At 35.0% G+C, this 18,128-nt stretch overlaps 1 long non-coding RNA gene across 1 annotated transcript; it reads left to right on the top strand.

The window, feature by feature from the left end:
* Positions 1 to 9,564: 9,564 nt before the first annotated feature.
* On the top strand, positions 9,565 to 14,682 carry LOC108335711 (uncharacterized). The gene is made up of 3 exons (XR_008246609.1): positions 9,565 to 10,176; positions 13,441 to 13,498; positions 14,142 to 14,682. It is a non-coding gene; the product is annotated as an uncharacterized LOC108335711 (long non-coding RNA).
* Positions 14,683 to 18,128: the final 3,446 nt, after the last annotated feature.

Raw genomic sequence — 18,128 nt, 5'->3', positions numbered from 1 at the left:
ATAATATAGTCTATACTTTTTATTTTTCTTCTTTAATTATTGATGTTTGAAGGATGGTGATTGAAATGGTGGAATCATGAAAAAAGTTAGTAATCACAGAATATGAATGAAGAGAGTACCAAACACAGGATAAGGATAAGGATTAAAAGAAGTCAAACCTAAAGAAAAGATGACGTGTTACTAAATGATTGAGAAAACTTGAGAAAACAAGTAATAACTTAGTTAATTTACCAAGAATTAATATAATTTCCAAAGTACAAAAACTAACCACAAATTTGTTTACAACCCTTTCTGATCAAGAATGAAATAAAAATAGAAATATAAATTTTTTAACTAAAGAATTGATAGAAATTATTTTTATTGAAATATTTTTATATTTTATTTATAATCGTTCATTGATTGTTATACTATTAATATTATTTCATTTTTTATTATTAAGATTGTTAAAGAAAAACATTGCAGGCTTCCAAAACCATTAAAAATCACAAATTAATTTATTGTATGATACATAATCGATTATTGTAAGGTGAGGTTTGCACTTACTTATAACACCCCCTCACGCTGAGGTATATATCTCTCGAGCGTGGGATTAGACATTTTTAATGGGTGGTTCGATAGCGGCCCGATAGGGGGTGGAACAACATGCCCAACAAACAACAAATATTGCTAGGATAGACTCTAACCATGGCTCTGATACCATGTTAGAAGTGGACTTTAAGCCTAACTCAACCCCACAAAATCGGCTTGTAAGGTGAGGTTTGCACCTCACTTATATATTATAATTTGGCCTTATCTCTAGTCGATGTGGGACTTCCAACACACCCCCTTTACGCCGAGGTATAGACATCTCGTGCATGATAGTAGAAATTGGGTGGTCCGATAACGGCCCGATAGCGGGTGGAATAGAAGAATAGAATGCCCACTTAGAACTCACTAGGATAGACTCTATGGCTCTGATACCATATTAGAAAGTGGGTTTAAGCCTAACTTAGTCCCACTTTCTAATATGGTATCAGAGCCATGGTTAGAGTCTATCCTATCAATATTTGTTGTTTGTTGGGCATGTTGTTCCACCCGCTATCGGGCCGCTATCGGACCACCCATTAAAAATGTCTAATCCCACGCTCGAGATGTATATACCTCGGTGTGAGGGGGGTGTTGGAAGTCCCACATCGACTAGATATAAGGTCAATTCATAGTTTATAAGTGGGGGAAAACCTCACCTTACAAGCCATTTTTGTGGGGTTGAGTTAGGCTTAAAAACCCACTTTCTAATAAAGAGAGCAACCATGCTCGAGATGTATATACCTCGGTGTGAGGGGGGTGTTGGAAGTCCCACATCGACTAGATATAAGGTCAATTCATAGTTTATAAGTGGGTGCAAACCTCACCTTACAAGTCGTTTTTGTGGGGTTGAGTTAGGCTTAAAAACCCATTTTCTAATAAAGAGAGCAAAACAAATGCACAAAATATAAGGAAGGTGAAAAAAAGAAAACGTAAACATAAAAAAGAGGAAATTACTATAAACAAAGAAGAAAATAAAAATAAAAAACAAAGATAAAAGAAAGAAGAGATGAAAGAAAAAAAGACATGAATATAGATCTCAAATAAAATTGATTATCTTGTATTAGAATAGTGTTTAGTTTGTGAAAAAAAAAACGAAAGTAGAATGAATGGATGTTAAAGAAAGAAAGAAAAATAAATAAAAAAGGCAATAAAATCTAGGTTGTTTATTATAAGAGAAAATAAAATTAGAAAAAAATATAGATCTCAAATAAAATTGATTATCTTGTATTAGAATAGTGTTTAGTTTGTGAAAAAAAAAACGAAAGTAGAATGAATGGATGTTAAAGAAAGAAAGAAAAATAAATAAAAAAGGCAATAAAATCTAGGTTGTTTATTATAAGAGAAAATAAAATTAGAAAAAAATATAGATCATCTTTATTTTCTTTTATAAATGATAAAAGTGAAAACAAGAGCAAATATATTAAAAATTACAAATACTCTAAATAAAAATAGAAAGAGCTAGCATTAATACAATCTAGATTTTTTCTATTTTTTACTTTCTAACCAAAATTGAAGGAAAAACACTTACAAATGAGATTCAAAGTTTTTTTTTCTTTTAAAAATTAATTTACATATACTTATAAGATTTTGTTGACATCAAAGCATTTAAGCATTTAAGGTGGTATCACCCACCCGCTCAACCAAAAAACACCATTAACTCTTCATAAAAAACATCATTAATCCTCCACTCTCACGTTTTTGTTTTGTTTCTAAAACCTTCATCTACATTTCTTCGCACTTTCCTCACACATTCTTTATCTCCTTGGAAGGAGATGTTGCACGGAGGAGAACTTTCTTAATCCACATGATTTAAATTTAATTCAAGGTGAGTTTCCTCTTCTTTTTGTTGAGTCAATCACATATAATCTCTCTACCTTCTCTTCCATGTGGTATTTGGCCCCTTTTTGGTTCTTTTCTTGATTGTGATTCCAATGAAATACTTGGATCATTAACCTAAGTTTCTTTTGGTGATTCTAGAACCATTTTAAGTTCGATGAAGCTTTAAGGTATCTTGGAGAAGTAAGAAATTATTCTTAACCATAAGGTAGAGGAAGTTAATTCTTGCATTTTATATGTTGTATTTTTATTGAAATAGTTGGTTATGATTTCATATATTGTGAACTTGGACTGAGAATTTTGCTTTGGTTGGAATGGTACTACACTTTGTTTGCTGAATTTGTCACATAGCATGTAATTAAGTGATGTAAATTATGTTGTTTGATTTGTTGGCTGGTTTTTGTATTTTGTGAATGGAAGAACTCTAGGTTGTACAATTGGTCAAATTAGTACTATTTGAGAATTGTTTTGCAATAACTATGAGAATTGTTTTGCAATAATTATTATAAAGTAGGAAAAAGTTAAAAGTGGTAATGAGAATAATTGAGTAAGCTAAATTATGTCAATTCACAACTTTGTTGTCATGGCAATGAGCGATCACATAGTGGTGCCGAGCGTCAACTTTAAAATCCCAAGTTAGAGAATTCTAGGGGTTTCCAACATTGAGCGCCAATTTGTGTCGTTGAGCGCTCCCTTAACAGTGAGCCTTTATGAGCTTTAATGTTCAACGCATCTTGTCAGCGCTGAGCACTAGTCTTCTATCTGTTTTGTTTTGTTGTTTTTCACATTATTTGGTTTTATGATTTTGTTATTATGTTGTTCATGGTAGTTTTGATATTATTACACTTTAATATGGTATGAATGTATATATTCGGATAATATAGTTTAGAAGAGTCTTTGGTTATATGGTTTATAGCTATATGACTGTTTCGAGTGCATTGTATTGTGATATATGTTTTATTAATATATGATTTTTCTTTTGCAAATTAGCTTTGTCTTATATGTATTGGGAGCCAACATGTACGAGACACCTGTGAAAGATGAAGAGTCAGTAGATAAAGTTATGAGATGATTTGGGAGCATGAGTGGTTATTTTTTCGTATAGGTCTTTTTTGTTAGTTTTGTGTTGTTGTATAAATGTCATATTATTACAGTCCTATGTATTAGAGGACTATATTAATACACTTTACACTATGGATTATATGTTTTGAATATTATTACGTAATGTTTTATTTTATCAATTTTATACTACTAAAATGTAATGTTACATTTTTTTTTTTACATGATCTATAAATGATAGGACAACAATTATTTCCATTTAAATTTTTAGTGGAATCAATTGTTCTTATGCTCTAAATGTTGGAAAGTGATAAGAACACTTTTACGATGGCATAACGGGTCTAGTCCAAGTAAGTTTTCTCATTCGTCCAAATTTGATGGGTTGGGATGAAACTTTTAACATGTTCCATTTTGAACCCACTCTGATTACATTTAAGATAATTAATTACGAAACCTTAAATTAGTTACTGTAAAAATAGTCCAGAAAAATTATGAATATTTGTAACGACTTCCTAAAAAAATTAAGAAAAAAAATCATTTTGAAAATTAAGGAATGTTTACAAATCCTTCAAAATACTTGTAAATATTTAATACTTGCATGTAATAGAAAAGAGGAGATATGCTTTTGAGATTAAATAACTAAGTTTTTAAGCAAGAACTTGTATAGAAAAGGGTTTAATTAAGCTTGATGTTTCTCATAGTCATTTCATTTTAATTCTAACATATTTAGGTAAAATAATCTAAAGTTGATTTTGTGTGTGTTTTTTCTAATGTATTTGTATTGCCAATAAATAAGTTTTGGAATATACATTAGATGTACTTTTATTAGATAAGTTTGACAACACACAATAGATGAGTATATAAAAAAAATTAGACGAATATAGTAATACACATTAAACGAGTTTGATTATATATTGATTAGATGAATATAACAAAATATATTAGATGAATCTAGTAATATGCATTACACTAGTCTGTCCATATATTAATTAAATGAGTATAACAAAAAATAGTAGACGAATTTCACTCATTGATTAAACAAGTCTAATAATACATTGATTAAATGAGTATAGCACAAACAAATTAAACAAATTTTGCAATGCACTAATTAAACAAGTCTAAGAATACACATTACATACATTCACACAATCATTAGATGAAAATAGAAAAAAACATTTGATAAGTCATTTCATACATTTATTAAACGAGTTTAGGAATATTCATTTGACGAGTTTGCTCATATATTGATTAGACCAATCTAACAACAAACACTAGACAAGTGTTTCTATACATTAATAAGATGAGTCTAACAATATACATTAAAATAGTCTGTCGATACAAAAATTATACGAGACTACTAATATGCATTAGACGAGTAGGGATGGCAAAAAAATCCGCGCCCGTGGATATCCGCGGATAAAATCCGCGACGGATAGTTGATACCCGCGGATATTTACTACCAGCAACCCGCGGGTAGCGGATATTTTAATACCCGCTTATAAACGGGTCGGGTGCGGGTATTATACTATTCGTACCCGCGGATACCCGCTACCTGCGGATATTTACTACCCGCAACCTGCGGGTAGCGGATATTTTAATACCCGCTTATAAACGGGTTGGGTGCGGGTATTATACTATCCGTACCCGCGGATACCCGCTACCCGCAAAAAATAAAAAATAAAAATTTAATTTATATTTTATTAAGTTAAATTTAATTAAAATTAACATTAATTTATATTTTACAAGATTAAATTTAATTAAAATTGAATTTAAATTTATATTTAATTTATATTATATTATATTTTATATATTTTTTGTAATTCTATTTAAATTTTATTTTAATAATTTATTAAAATATATTTTTTTTAATATTTGCGGGTATCCGCGGATATCCACGGGTATCCGCGGGTTTTAAAATACCCGCGGAAGCGGGTATCCGTGCGGGTAACGGGTGGATTTTTTTTTGTCGGGTCGGGTTGCAGGGAGACACTATACGTACCCGACCCGACCCGACCCGTTGCCATCCCTATAGACGAGTCTGTTCATTCATTGATTAAACAAGTCTTACACTACACATTTGATGAGTTTAAACATACGTTTATCAAATAAGTTTCTCCATGCATTGATTAAACTAGTCTAGCAATAAACATTAGACGAGTTTGTTTATACACTAATTAAACAATTCTAACAATACACATTAAACAAGTTTGTGTATACACAGATTAGACAAGTTTATTAATATACATTACACGAGTTTATCCAATAACTAATTAGACGAGTCTTACAATACACATTAGACGAGTTTGACATACACTAATTAAACGAATCTAATAATACACATTATACGAGTGTATTCATATATTGATTAGACAAGTCAAGCAATACATATTAGACGAGTTTGTCGATGTATTGATTAAACAAGTTTAGTAATGCATATTTGACGAATATTTTCATTTACTAATTAGACGAGTATAGCAAAAAACATTACACAAGTCTAGTAATACATATTAGGCGAGACTGTTCATACGCTAATTAAACTAATATAACAAAAAATATTAAATGATTCATTCCATATATTGATTAGACGGGTATATGAATACATTAACTAGACCGGTATAACAAAATATATTATACGAGTGTGTCAATGCATTAATTAGACAAGTCTAATAATACACATTAAATGAATAATTTATAAATTAATTAGACGAGTTTAGAAATATACATTAGACAAGTTTTTCCACACACAAATTAGGCAAGTCTATTAATACACATTAGACGATGTTTTCCATTCACTGATTTTATGAATCTTGCAATACATGTTAGAATAGTTTGTTCATACATTTGATTATATAAGTATAAAAAAAAATTACACGAATCTAGAAATACACATTATACAAGTTTGTTCATATATTAGTTAGATAATTATAACAAAAAATATTAGACAACTCATTTCATACATTGATTAATGAGTCTAAGAATACACATTAGACGAGTTTGTCAATACATTGATTAAACAAGTCTTTGGTTAGTTCACATATATGATTAATTTTCTTTCTTTACTTCATTATAGAATTTAGTCTTTTAAAGGTGATATTATTCATTTTTCTACAATTAATTTATTACAAGTGTTCTTGATTAAGGTGATTAAGTTATTGTTGTAGTATAGTTTCACAAAGTGTAGTGCTTAAACATTGTAGGGTTCAACATCTTGATTTTTAGTGTGAGTGTGTTGAAAAAACTTGAAAGTTAGTGGATTGACTTGGTCAATGTGATTGGACAAGTGAAAGCTACTCTTTTATGAAAGTGAATCAATATAAATTTTAGCCTATATCTTCCACTAGTGCAAAAGGGACTTTCTATATGAGGTCTACGAGACTTACTATGACGGTTATTTTAGCATCATACTTGCAATCAATATAGAAATTATGTACTTTCTATGACATCGCGAAAGATCAGACATAATAAGTTAAACTTACTATGTTAAGTTTTGACAAACTTAACATAATAAGTTGCACTCAAAGCAATCAACTTTATCATACAACACCTCACAAATTCTCCCCTTTTCTTCCTCTCCAACCTCCATTTCTCATTCCACCCCATACCCACTCTCACCTTCATCTCATTTTCCAACATTCATTACCCATTTGATTTCACTCTTCATCATCGCCTTCAAGCTCCATTTTCCAACAAAACAATCCAAAACATAGAGAATGAGTGGTCGTTGCATCTTGGGGTTCATGATTTGGAAGGGAAGAAGGATTACCCAATACGGAGTGGACGAAATGAGCAACCATGGAATAGGTAGTGCCGATGGCACTTCCAATCTATGATAACACCTCCGGCCAAGGGCTCCGTAGCAACAAGCGGTGGTAGTGGATTGAGAGATGCCAAAAAATAGGAAGAAAAAACCCCTTGTAGGGAAGAAGAAAAAGGGGAAGTTGATGTGAGACACGATCGTCTAGAGAAGAAACTGGATAGTCTAAAACATATCAGGTTTTGAAGTTTAACAAACAACATTAAACGAAATAATCTTGGGTAATTAGATGTCTATAAGAAAATGGAAAGAACATAAATATATCTCGCGAAGAACAAAATTCCATTCTCGAGTAGTCATAAGGAAGAGTGTTTGAACACCAGATAATGGACAACATAGAATCATCTAAGCCTAAAGCCAAATTAGAGTGAACATCAAAGGATTTATCTTAGGCCACACAAAGCATATAAATATTAAAAAGCGAAAGAGATAAGCTAAAATGACATGACATATCCCTAAGCAAAAGCGTATGATCAACAAAAGAAGCCTACATAGACTTGTCAAGACATTGTGCTTAAAAGATATATATACACTCACAAAGTGATGGTTATAAAAGTGTCTAAGTGAATCTCGCTATGCAAAAGGTGCAAAAATCTGTCAATTGAAATAAGTGTTACAACATTGTCTAAAGAACATATGCATAAAATGAAAGAATATACCCTTAAGTCTAAAGGACGTCACTTCACTCCTAAGAAGAGATATAATACAAAATGTTGTTGTCACACAATTAATCAATGTTATAAGAGGAGATGAAGATTGCTAAGACAAGGTTGGATTGTCTAGCATCCTCATATTTTTTAGGTTCAACAAACAGTGATAAACAAAATAAGCATTTGAAAACACATTATCTTATGAAATAAATATCGTTGAATGAGAGGCTTCTCATGGAAAAGCTTTGTGACATCTGAATGTTTAAAGAAAAGCTTTAGCAAACGCGTCAATAGGTTACATCGTAGTAAACACCTTATCAAATGATATCCTCACTAAACACGTCCATAGGTTATATGGGAGTTTTGCTAGACGCACTTTTGCTATACATTGCTAAATAACGTTAAACGAGCTATCAATATATCTTGCAAAATAATGTGCAAAATGACTTTTTTGGTAAACACGCTAAAAGCTATAAACAACGCTCCAAAAACATGTGTTGAGTAACACTGTCTTAAACTTGCTCTTGAACTAAATAGAGATCACTAAACGAAGCACTATTAGTAAACGCCTTGAATAGGCCAAAGGATACCTTATACAAAACTATATTTTCATCCAATGATGAAATCTTTATGAACTACTTGGTATCTCTACAAAAATGCTTAAACGATCAAATCTTGTTTGAATGATAGAAAATTTGAAAAACACATAGTTGCTCTGAACACGGATTAAAGAACATTAAATGCACAACATTTCAAAACAACAAAAGTGATATGAAAAAGGACATATCTACCTGCATGCATATCTACTCTACTCCTTTCAGTTTCTTATGTCAAGTATCCATTTGCTCTATCATATAAAATCAAAAATAGACGTTAAAGACAAATAAGACATTCATAAAATGTTCTCACCATCAAAAGTCATGCTGAAAAGATTGTACAACCAACTTTCGATAAAGTACTAAAAAACATGTCTACTCTGACAAGTAGACTTTAACCTATGGCTGCTACGTATGAAAAAGGCTACGAAGATTTGAAGATTACAGATAAGCATCGTCTAATGGATATTTTCTCTTAAGAGACGACCTACTATGAAGAGCTCGGAGGAGCTCTCGCCAGAACAAGAATTGGGTGGTTTGGAGCGACAGCACGAGGAGAGGCTTACTAGGAGCCTCGACCATTTTGGTGTCGCGGTTGGCACTACTTGCTTAGCTACCTCCTTGAAAAAGTTCGTTTTTCTTTGAATTTTGGGACATTATTGTTAAAATCTGGATTTTTATCTACTGAATATCTATATATAAAATTCGTATATAATTTTAGCGCGTGATGGCGGGAAGATTTTCGAAAGATAAAATCTGTATCTAATTGTTGTAATCCGTATATAACTAAAAATAAGTTTTATCTATCGATAATATATACGGATTTGGAAAATCATTAATTAAGAAAAAATCAAAGTTTCAGCCTCTTTCCTCAAACCCTTTTTCCTCGAACCCTCTTTCCTTAACCTTCTTCACTTTTCTCTCTTCTCTAAGCTTCTTCCCCATCTTTACTCCTCCTCATGCTTCTCCTTCAATTCGACGTGAACTTCTTGATCCCTCCTTCGAGCTTTTTCTTCATTTTCATTAGTGCGTGCGTGTGGCTTTTCTCCTTCGTCTTGAACGCTATCTTCCCTTCAGGTTTGCTCTCATCTTTCACATTTCGTCTTCCTCGAGTTTCCTCTTTCCACTCGAGAGCTCCTCATTCGCAAGCCATTTCTCTTCACACAATCTTCTTCTTCTTTCATATTTAGCTTTTCCATAGCCTTTGCAACCATAGAACGTTTGTTCTACTGATTCATTAGACGATCTACATCTCTAGTTAGGGCTCCAACCTCTTTTCACCATTTTCTTCATTTTCAACCGATTAAATCCTCTTTTCTATCGATTAAAAGCCTTTCTACCGATTGATTCTTCGATTAGCATCATTTACACCGATTAATCGATCCATTTTAGGTTTCCTTCATCAACCTAGGGTTTTAGGGTTCTTCGCGTCGAATCCTCTCCGTTTTTGGAGTATTCCTGGATTCTCAGGGTTTGTTTTCGTTCTCCATTGATTCGGCTCTTAGTCTCGAGTTCTCTTCCCAATTTACATCATTCCGCTGCGTTTCTTCACCGGAGGAGCCTCATTACAGTTTAAATCGCGCCTTCAGGCCTTCATACAATGATATTTATATTACCGATGTTGCGTTTAGGGAAGATTCAGAGGGCTTTTAAGGTATTTTTTTTATGTGTTTTATGATTGAGAATATTATTGAATGAGTCACAAACGCAAGACTATTTCTTGTTTTCTTCTATTCTAATTCTGAAATGCAAATGTTATGTATAGAGTGATGAGAATGTATAAAATATGGATATTAACTATTTGTAAACTAATCCAACCTATAACAGTACCTAAAATGTGAAGAGAAACAAACTCTATGAATATGTTTGATGAAATTCGTAAGAGAAGCTTAAATGCACTCTAGGTTTTTGATGAAATGATTGTGTTAGAATTATTGTATTTGTATTTAGATGTGAGTTGTGAGTGTGCTGTATGTGAGTGTGTGTGAGGTGTGTACCACTCACTTACTCCTATAAGTATAGGATTAAGTGAAGGGATGTAAATGTAAGAGAGAACCATTTTCATTCAATACAATACCATTTTCACATGGTATCAGAGCAAGTTCTCTGATCCTCTTTCGGTGGTAACTGTTGTCTGCCGGCGGCCGGTCACCATGGCCGCCGGCAGCTCCTAAAATTTCCGCTGGCAGTCCCTCAAATTCCATTTTCTCTTCTTCTTAGTGCACCAGTCCAGACCCAGTGTGTCACTTTTGTCGCCACAACTTTCCGCTGCCGTTGCTGCTAACTTCGTCGTCGCCGCCGCCGCCGCCGCCGGCCACCGTCACAGTTTCGACGGGTGACCTGCGGATCTAGACCGTCTCTTCGAGCGACGGCCAACCACGCCACCCTTCTCCATCTTCTTTCCGGCCATCCCGTCGCCGGCCGCCGGCCACCGTCGCAGATTTGACCGGTGACCAGCGGATCTGGACCGTCTCCTTGAGCGACGGCCAACCCTGTCGGAGACAGGACCAGAATCCTCCGATCGCGCCGCCACGCAGCGCTTCTTTCCGGCCAGTCCGCCGCCGACCGCCGGCCGCCGTCACCGTTCCGACCGACGACCACTGGATCTGGTTCGCCTCTTCCCGCGACGGCCAACCCCGCCGGTGTCGGCATCTGATTCTTCCACACGCTCCTCCACGCACCGCTTCTTCGTACGCTGCGAACAGGCGCGTACAGCTCACGCGCCGCCCTCTGGCTGCCGGAGTTTCACCGCGACACCTCCATAGCCGTCGCCGGAGCTTCTTCTCTCTGTTCTGACCCTCCATAGCAACAATAGCTTCCATCTTCTTCCTTTCTCACTGGATTTGTTGTGTTCATGGTTCACTTGGCTACCATCCCAGTGACTGTCACGGTTTTGGCTTAATAATAAAAAAAAAAAAAAAAAGAAAATGGGCAGTACTAAGTTCTTTTAATTATGGTGCATGGTGGCCCCTCTCTACTATGCTGTCCAGCCGTGACACTTTGGAGTTTTGGATGAAGAAATGAAGGCTTCTTTTCTAAACCGTGATGCTCCTGCTGCTGGACCGTGATACCGTGCAGCTCTCTCTCTCCCGTGCACTCTTTATTCTTTGTGGGCCGTGACAACACACCACTTCCTTCTCAATTTCCATGTGCTAGTCACTTCTTCCAAGACAACTGAATCAGCAAAGACACAACTGAATCAGCCCCTTGCTGCTGGAAACGTGAAAATGTGCAGGCCTTTGGTCTCTTCCATGTGCTGCTGTCCCTCCAATGCTGGACGGTGTGTGTAGGCCGTGGCAGCAATTTGTTGGACGTCACCACCTTCCTTGCTGCTGGACAACTATTTCTGTTTCAAATCGTTGTTCAAGCACCGTTTGTCGGCATCGTTTTCCATTGTCCAGGCGCCGTTTTCGCTGTCCAGGCGCTGTTTACCGCTTTCCGGCACCGTTTTTCCGCTTTCTGACACCGATTTGCTACTGTCCAGGCGCCGTTTTGCTGCTGTCCAGGCGTCATTGCTGCTGTCTGGCGCCGTTTTGACTGTTGGCATAGTTTGCCTCTATTCGGCACTGTTTGCCGTTGTTCGGTGCTAGAGTTAGCCCGATCTTCTTGTGATACACTGCAACGTATCACCACTTAGGAGTTGTCCAACAAAGAATTTTGGACCTTCAATTTTGATCTTTGATGCCTCTGTTTCAGCATTGTAGCTTAATCTTGTGTTTTGTTTTAGTGGTCCAGCAACTGTGATATTCCACATTTCCGCCGTTCACACTAAGGGGAGTACGTTTCCAAGACACTGCAAGTCACATGTATATGGGTGTAGTCCCTGCAGTTTTGTAGATTTCAGCTACTACTGTTGATCCCGTCACCCAGCCATCATTGATGAGGATTTAGTGTAGTCCCTGCAGTTTTGTAGCTCTTAGCTTTCAGCTACCACTGTTGATCCCGTCACTCATCCATCATTGATTGGAGAATCAGTCCTTGCAGTTTGTCATTGGACACCAATGCTTTCCTTCATCCACTTTTGAAGTTGAAGTTTCACAAGCTGCTGTTGTCCATCTATGTTTGCCTCACACTCTTGAAGACAAATCATCTAGTTCAACACCGAGTTCATCTATTCCAAGCTTAGTACATACAATATGTATGCTCTAGCTTGAGGGGGAGTGTTAGAATTATTGTATTTGTATTTAGATGTGAGTTGTGAGTGTGCTGTATGTGAGTGTGTGTGAGGTGTGTACCACTCACTTACTCCTATAAGTATAGGATTAAGTGAAGGGATGTAAATGTAAGAGAGAACCATTTTCATTCAATACAATACCATTTTCACAGATTGTATGAATGTTCATGGAGTTATGTAATGGGGAGAGATTGGTTTGCATCACTTTCTCCCAATTTCTGTTTTGAAGGCTACTGCTTCACCACGACAAGTATCGTTAGACTTTATAATGTATATTTGGAAATTTGATCTGAATCTTATTTATAGTCCAGAATTATTTATTTCAATCATTCTATTTTCAGATGAGATCAGCAGATGAAGGAAAAACTACTTTCTATACATGTACCCGTTGTGGTCATCAATCTCAGGAGAATTAGTTGGTTATGTTGACTCTTCTTCATACGTTTGGTTGCATATTTGATACTTGTCTATTTAGTTTTGGTGCAATGAGGTATATGTCGAGTGTGGTGAACCTGTATTTAGTATAATTTTTTGTGGCTTGTATTAAAAAGGTAGCTTTAGTGTGTAGCCTTACTTTATGAAATCAAATTGTGTCAAATATGAATTACCAAGAAAATTATCCTCTGATTTGGTTTCAAGAAGAGGAGAAAAACTGTGAATAATATATCATTCAAAGCAGAATTATATCTGTTAGCTTGTACATTCCCTAGCTTTAGGTGATATTAAAAGCTCATATATTTGCAGGATGGGAAGACCTTACCCAATGGACCTGTTATTTCTCCTGACAGATTTTATTGAGAAGGTGAGACATTTTTATTGTGAAAGCAGTTATAATTGAATAGGTATTGCCATGCTCAAGTAATAAACTCTTGATCATCATGAATTTGAAATCAGGTTGTGTGTTTGTATTCTTATAATGCAAAGGATGCCATTTATCACTGTGTGGCCCAAAATTAGGTAGGGGTGATGTAATTCACATGATACCTATTGATGCCACCGTTTTTATTAATCTAAGACCTGTGAAAAAAAATTGTATATACATTTTTAGTTATGTCTAAAGCTTTTTGACCACATCCTCCAAAGATGACTCACGGATTTAGCTTCTTTTTTTTACTGCACTTTTATTAGTTTGCCTAGTTATCAAGTTTTTTCTGACTAGCTCTTAATTAATTATCTGTGTGATTTTTCTATGTTTTCTTTAGTTTGATCCTAGAAATATTTTTTTAAAACTCCCATTGCCTTATCATCTTCCTAGGATTTCTAATTAAAGTTCCATGTTGATGTATTGATATACTGCAAATTTTATGAAGTGTAAGTATCCTTTTTCAAATTAGTTTTAGTTTAATTTCAATTGGAGGCAAGTGTTTCATTGTAAATCTCAATATAAATTTTTTTATTATTTTGGAAAAATTTAATTGAAGTATGTCATGTTTTATTTCTTCTAGCTTCATTGGACGCCTTGTACCCCATTCAGAATGTGCTGCCATCTTTTGTGGGTTATAGGTCTACAATCATTATGTCTCAATTTTAAAATTTAGCTAGAGAAAATCCAGTAACAGACCAATTTTAATAGTACTTTTCTCTTTTCAGGAGTGTAATTGAGATGCTTGAAGTGAAAATTAGAATTTGTGTGCAATTTCAACACTGTATTGGAAGAGATATCATTATCCAAACAAAATCTTTCCACGCCTCTTGATTGTATGAAAAATCGTAAATTTGATATTGTAAGTGTTCAATAATTCATTAATAGGTTTGAGTATATTTTGTTAAGTTGTTTATGTAATATATCTATTTTAAATGTAAAATGTTTGGTATGGTGTTGAATGAATACTATTGTGATGGATAGTTGTGTTTATATATATTACAGGTTTGTATTGTGGTATATGCAGTTGGCAACTATACACATTTCCAGATATTGTTTTCAAGTTGATGTTAACTGGCTCTAGTTTCTGGGAAAGTATTATTTTCTATTTTTAATCATGTTGACAAGTGCTAATTGTGGTATATTTTTCTATTTCTTATTGCAAGCTTCAGACTCTGTCAGTCACTGCTCATGAGGCTTTGCCCAAAGCTCTACCAGTTCGACCATAGTTTCATGGTTTTGTAACTTTTGCAATGGACCAAAGTAGAATATAACATGACTAACTTTTGTCTCAATAGTATAATAGTATATATTGCATAGTCAGTTACCTCTGCCTTAATTTTTGTAATATCCGATGACAATCTAGTTACAATGAGTTAGGACCATCCAGTTGTAAACATCACGTTTTAATAAAAATTGACAGATATTTGGTATTATTTTTTATAATTGGACAGTTTTATTTGACTTTTATCAGTATATGAAACTATTAGTTATTGGGTGTAGATGTGAGATCATCTAATTTTTTTTTTTATAAAACCATAAGTTACATACGGATTTTTTCGTATATAAATTACATACGGATTGTACATACAGATTTTTCTGTATATAGTATACATACAGATTTTCCGTATATAATTTATATATGGATTTTTCCGTATATAATTACATACGAAAAAATTCGTATATAAATTATATACGGATATATTCGTATATAATTTATCTACGATAGTTTTATATACGGATTTTTGTCCGTATATAAGTCGTATGTAACCAAGTGTTATATACGGATTTTAGGCCTTATATACGAATTTTGGCTGTATGTAATTCAATTTTTTCTTGTAGTGTACATCCAGTGTCCTTCCAACACAGAAAACAAATGCACTATAATGATCAAGGTTTTTACAACAAGGCTTTTTTGAGACCTCCACGTCAAAAATATAAAACACCTCTCTAACCCTCTAATCAAAATATAGACATACAACAAAAAGACCAACAACAAGAATCCCCTCTTCTACTGTTTACACCCTTTGAGAAACCCCTCAAAGTCAATAACGTCGCATGCTCTTCTTCCTATAATCACAACAGGGAATCAACCCAATCTTCAGTAGATTGTCAACTTTGATCTTTTACTAAACATCTCTCTGACCAACAACAAGAATCCCCTCTTCTACTGTCTACACCCTTTGAGAAACCCCTCAAAGTCAATAACGTCGCACGCTCTTCTTCCTGTAATCACAACAGGGAATCAACCCAATCTTCAGTAGATTGTCAACTTTGATCTTTTACTAAACATCTCTCTGACCAACAACAAGAATCCCCTCTTCTACTGTCTACACCCTTTGAGAAACCCCTCAAAGTCAATAACGTCGCACGCTCTTCTTCCTGTAATCACAACAGGGAATCAACCCAATCTTCAGTAGATTGTCAACTTTGATCTTTTACTAAACATCTCTCTGTGCAGATTTGATCAGCTCTTTCAAAGCACAACAATCTTGTTCTTCAAGAAATCACAAGAAATGATCACCACGATCTTCTTCTTTGATTCTTGGAGCTTTTCCACGTTCTGTAAGATAACACTAATCTATAATGAATATGAAAATGTTAGAATTCACACAAGTTCTTACATAATTCAAATTCGCGTCTATTTATAGTTTTTCACAATTCTGACGCTCTCAAGTCGACTTAGCTACTAATGTAGTCGAATACAACACTTTAGTTAAAGCAATTAGCAACAATAAATGTACAATTAATGCAGTCGAATCACAATAAATGCTTGGTCAACATATTTAAAAATATAGTTGTTGTAACATTTAATTCAAGCATTAACAAAATTTCAAAACTGTAACAGACTTAGTCGAATGCAGGTTGCATGTAATCGACTATACAACACAGTTAAACAAAGTTTTGAAAAACTTTCTCTTCAAAAATTCTCACAGCACACTTTGAAAAAGTTTGTGCAAAGCCACGAGTTTTAATCGACTTACTTCATAATGAAGTCGACTTAAAACTGTTGTTTTGCCACATATTATAAGTTCAACAAAAGTGCTTGTGGTTTTCCTTTTCTAAAACATATGTCATGCATTCACAGATAAGATCTCATGTAAAACACAGTGAATTGCAGCAATGACAGAATCAATACAAACATGTTCTCAAATAATCATAAACATGAAAACTATGAACATGTATCACATAAACATCACATGTGTTATTAATTATGTGTTGTCATCATAAAAAACTAGAAGGTCTAAGATTGTAGGTTCAGCTAAACCAGTGCTCCTCCTATCAACAATCTCAACAACTATGATAGGTGAAAGAAAATAGAAATTCTGGCCAAGTTAAGACCAACATTTTTATTTATAAAAAAAGGAAATGTCATACTGAATACCTTAGTATTGATGTATTCGTATCCAAGGATTTGAATGAGCTGTCGGGAGGGGAGGCAACGAGTTAAGTTGTTGATCACGCTTATCGCCTCCACCTCGTCCGAAGTCATTAGGAACTTATGCCCTGAAGTCAACCTTTTGGGATTCTTGGTCCAATATAGGGGTACTTAGGCCGACCACCCTCATTAAAAATTTCGATCGATCAACTTCCTTTATCACACAACCTTGAAATACTTGTTCTTGAACCCCTGGAAGGAGATCGAGTATAGCTCAAACAACCACTTCCCGTGCTTAGATATGAAGGAGAACCAACCCCTATTTGTGTTTGGGCACATGCGGAAGTAATGATGAAAAATGGTTGGAGTGGGAGTGAAAGTTAGGTCAAGGTCGGCGTAAATCACCACGAACGCTTGCATAAATTCCTAGTCGTTTGGGTGAAGTTGGGTGGGTGCCACGTTCAGTTCCCTCAACAAATTTATGTGGAAATCATCGAAGGGGAGTTGCACGTAAATCTCGTTGAACGGGTAAGCATACATAAAGAAGAAGTCATCGCGGCTGCTCCCCTTCCCATGGAACACCTTCTCGTTCCCTTTGCACACCATCAACTTGATAAGAGGGATGTCTCCATAAGTCTTTAGAAGGCAGATCCCTTCATCCTAATGTTTTATCTTGCTCCTCATTCAAAAACATGTCACGAATTCCCTCATGTCGTGGGATGCCCAATCGTAGCCATGGATAATAAGAAGAGTTTGGGCAGACTCCACTCTCTGGTTGGTTGTGTCGATCTCCATGCCATTAAAAAAAAGAAACTCATGACCCTAATACGAGTATCCTTATTATTATATACATTGGTCACGTTGTCAGTCGAACCTTTATCTCGCTTGGTTGACTCAAAGATAAAAGAGTAGATAGACCATGGCATCAACGAAGACAAGGCATCATCATCGAATCCTTGATTGCCCCTTCCCGAAGACTCCTCAAACGAAGACAAGTTTACGGTCAACATTATTACCTGAAAAGAAGATAACACTTGGTGGAAAGAAAAGGTTGAGGAAAATAGTGAAAATGACGGGGAAGGCAAACCCCTATTGATAGCTAACCAACCCCTCTCCCCTCGAGTGATATCGACCGTGAGATTAAGCTGAGATCCCAAGGTCCAAATCACGTAATCCTACGGATTCTGTCAG

The sequence above is a fragment of the Vigna angularis genome, chromosome 1, assembly GCF_016808095.1.
Source record: "Vigna angularis cultivar LongXiaoDou No.4 chromosome 1, ASM1680809v1, whole genome shotgun sequence".
NCBI lineage: Eukaryota > Viridiplantae > Streptophyta > Magnoliopsida > Fabales > Fabaceae > Vigna > Vigna angularis.
The sequence above is the reverse complement of the archived record's forward strand: the minus strand, read 5'-3'. Positions and strand labels throughout refer to the sequence as shown.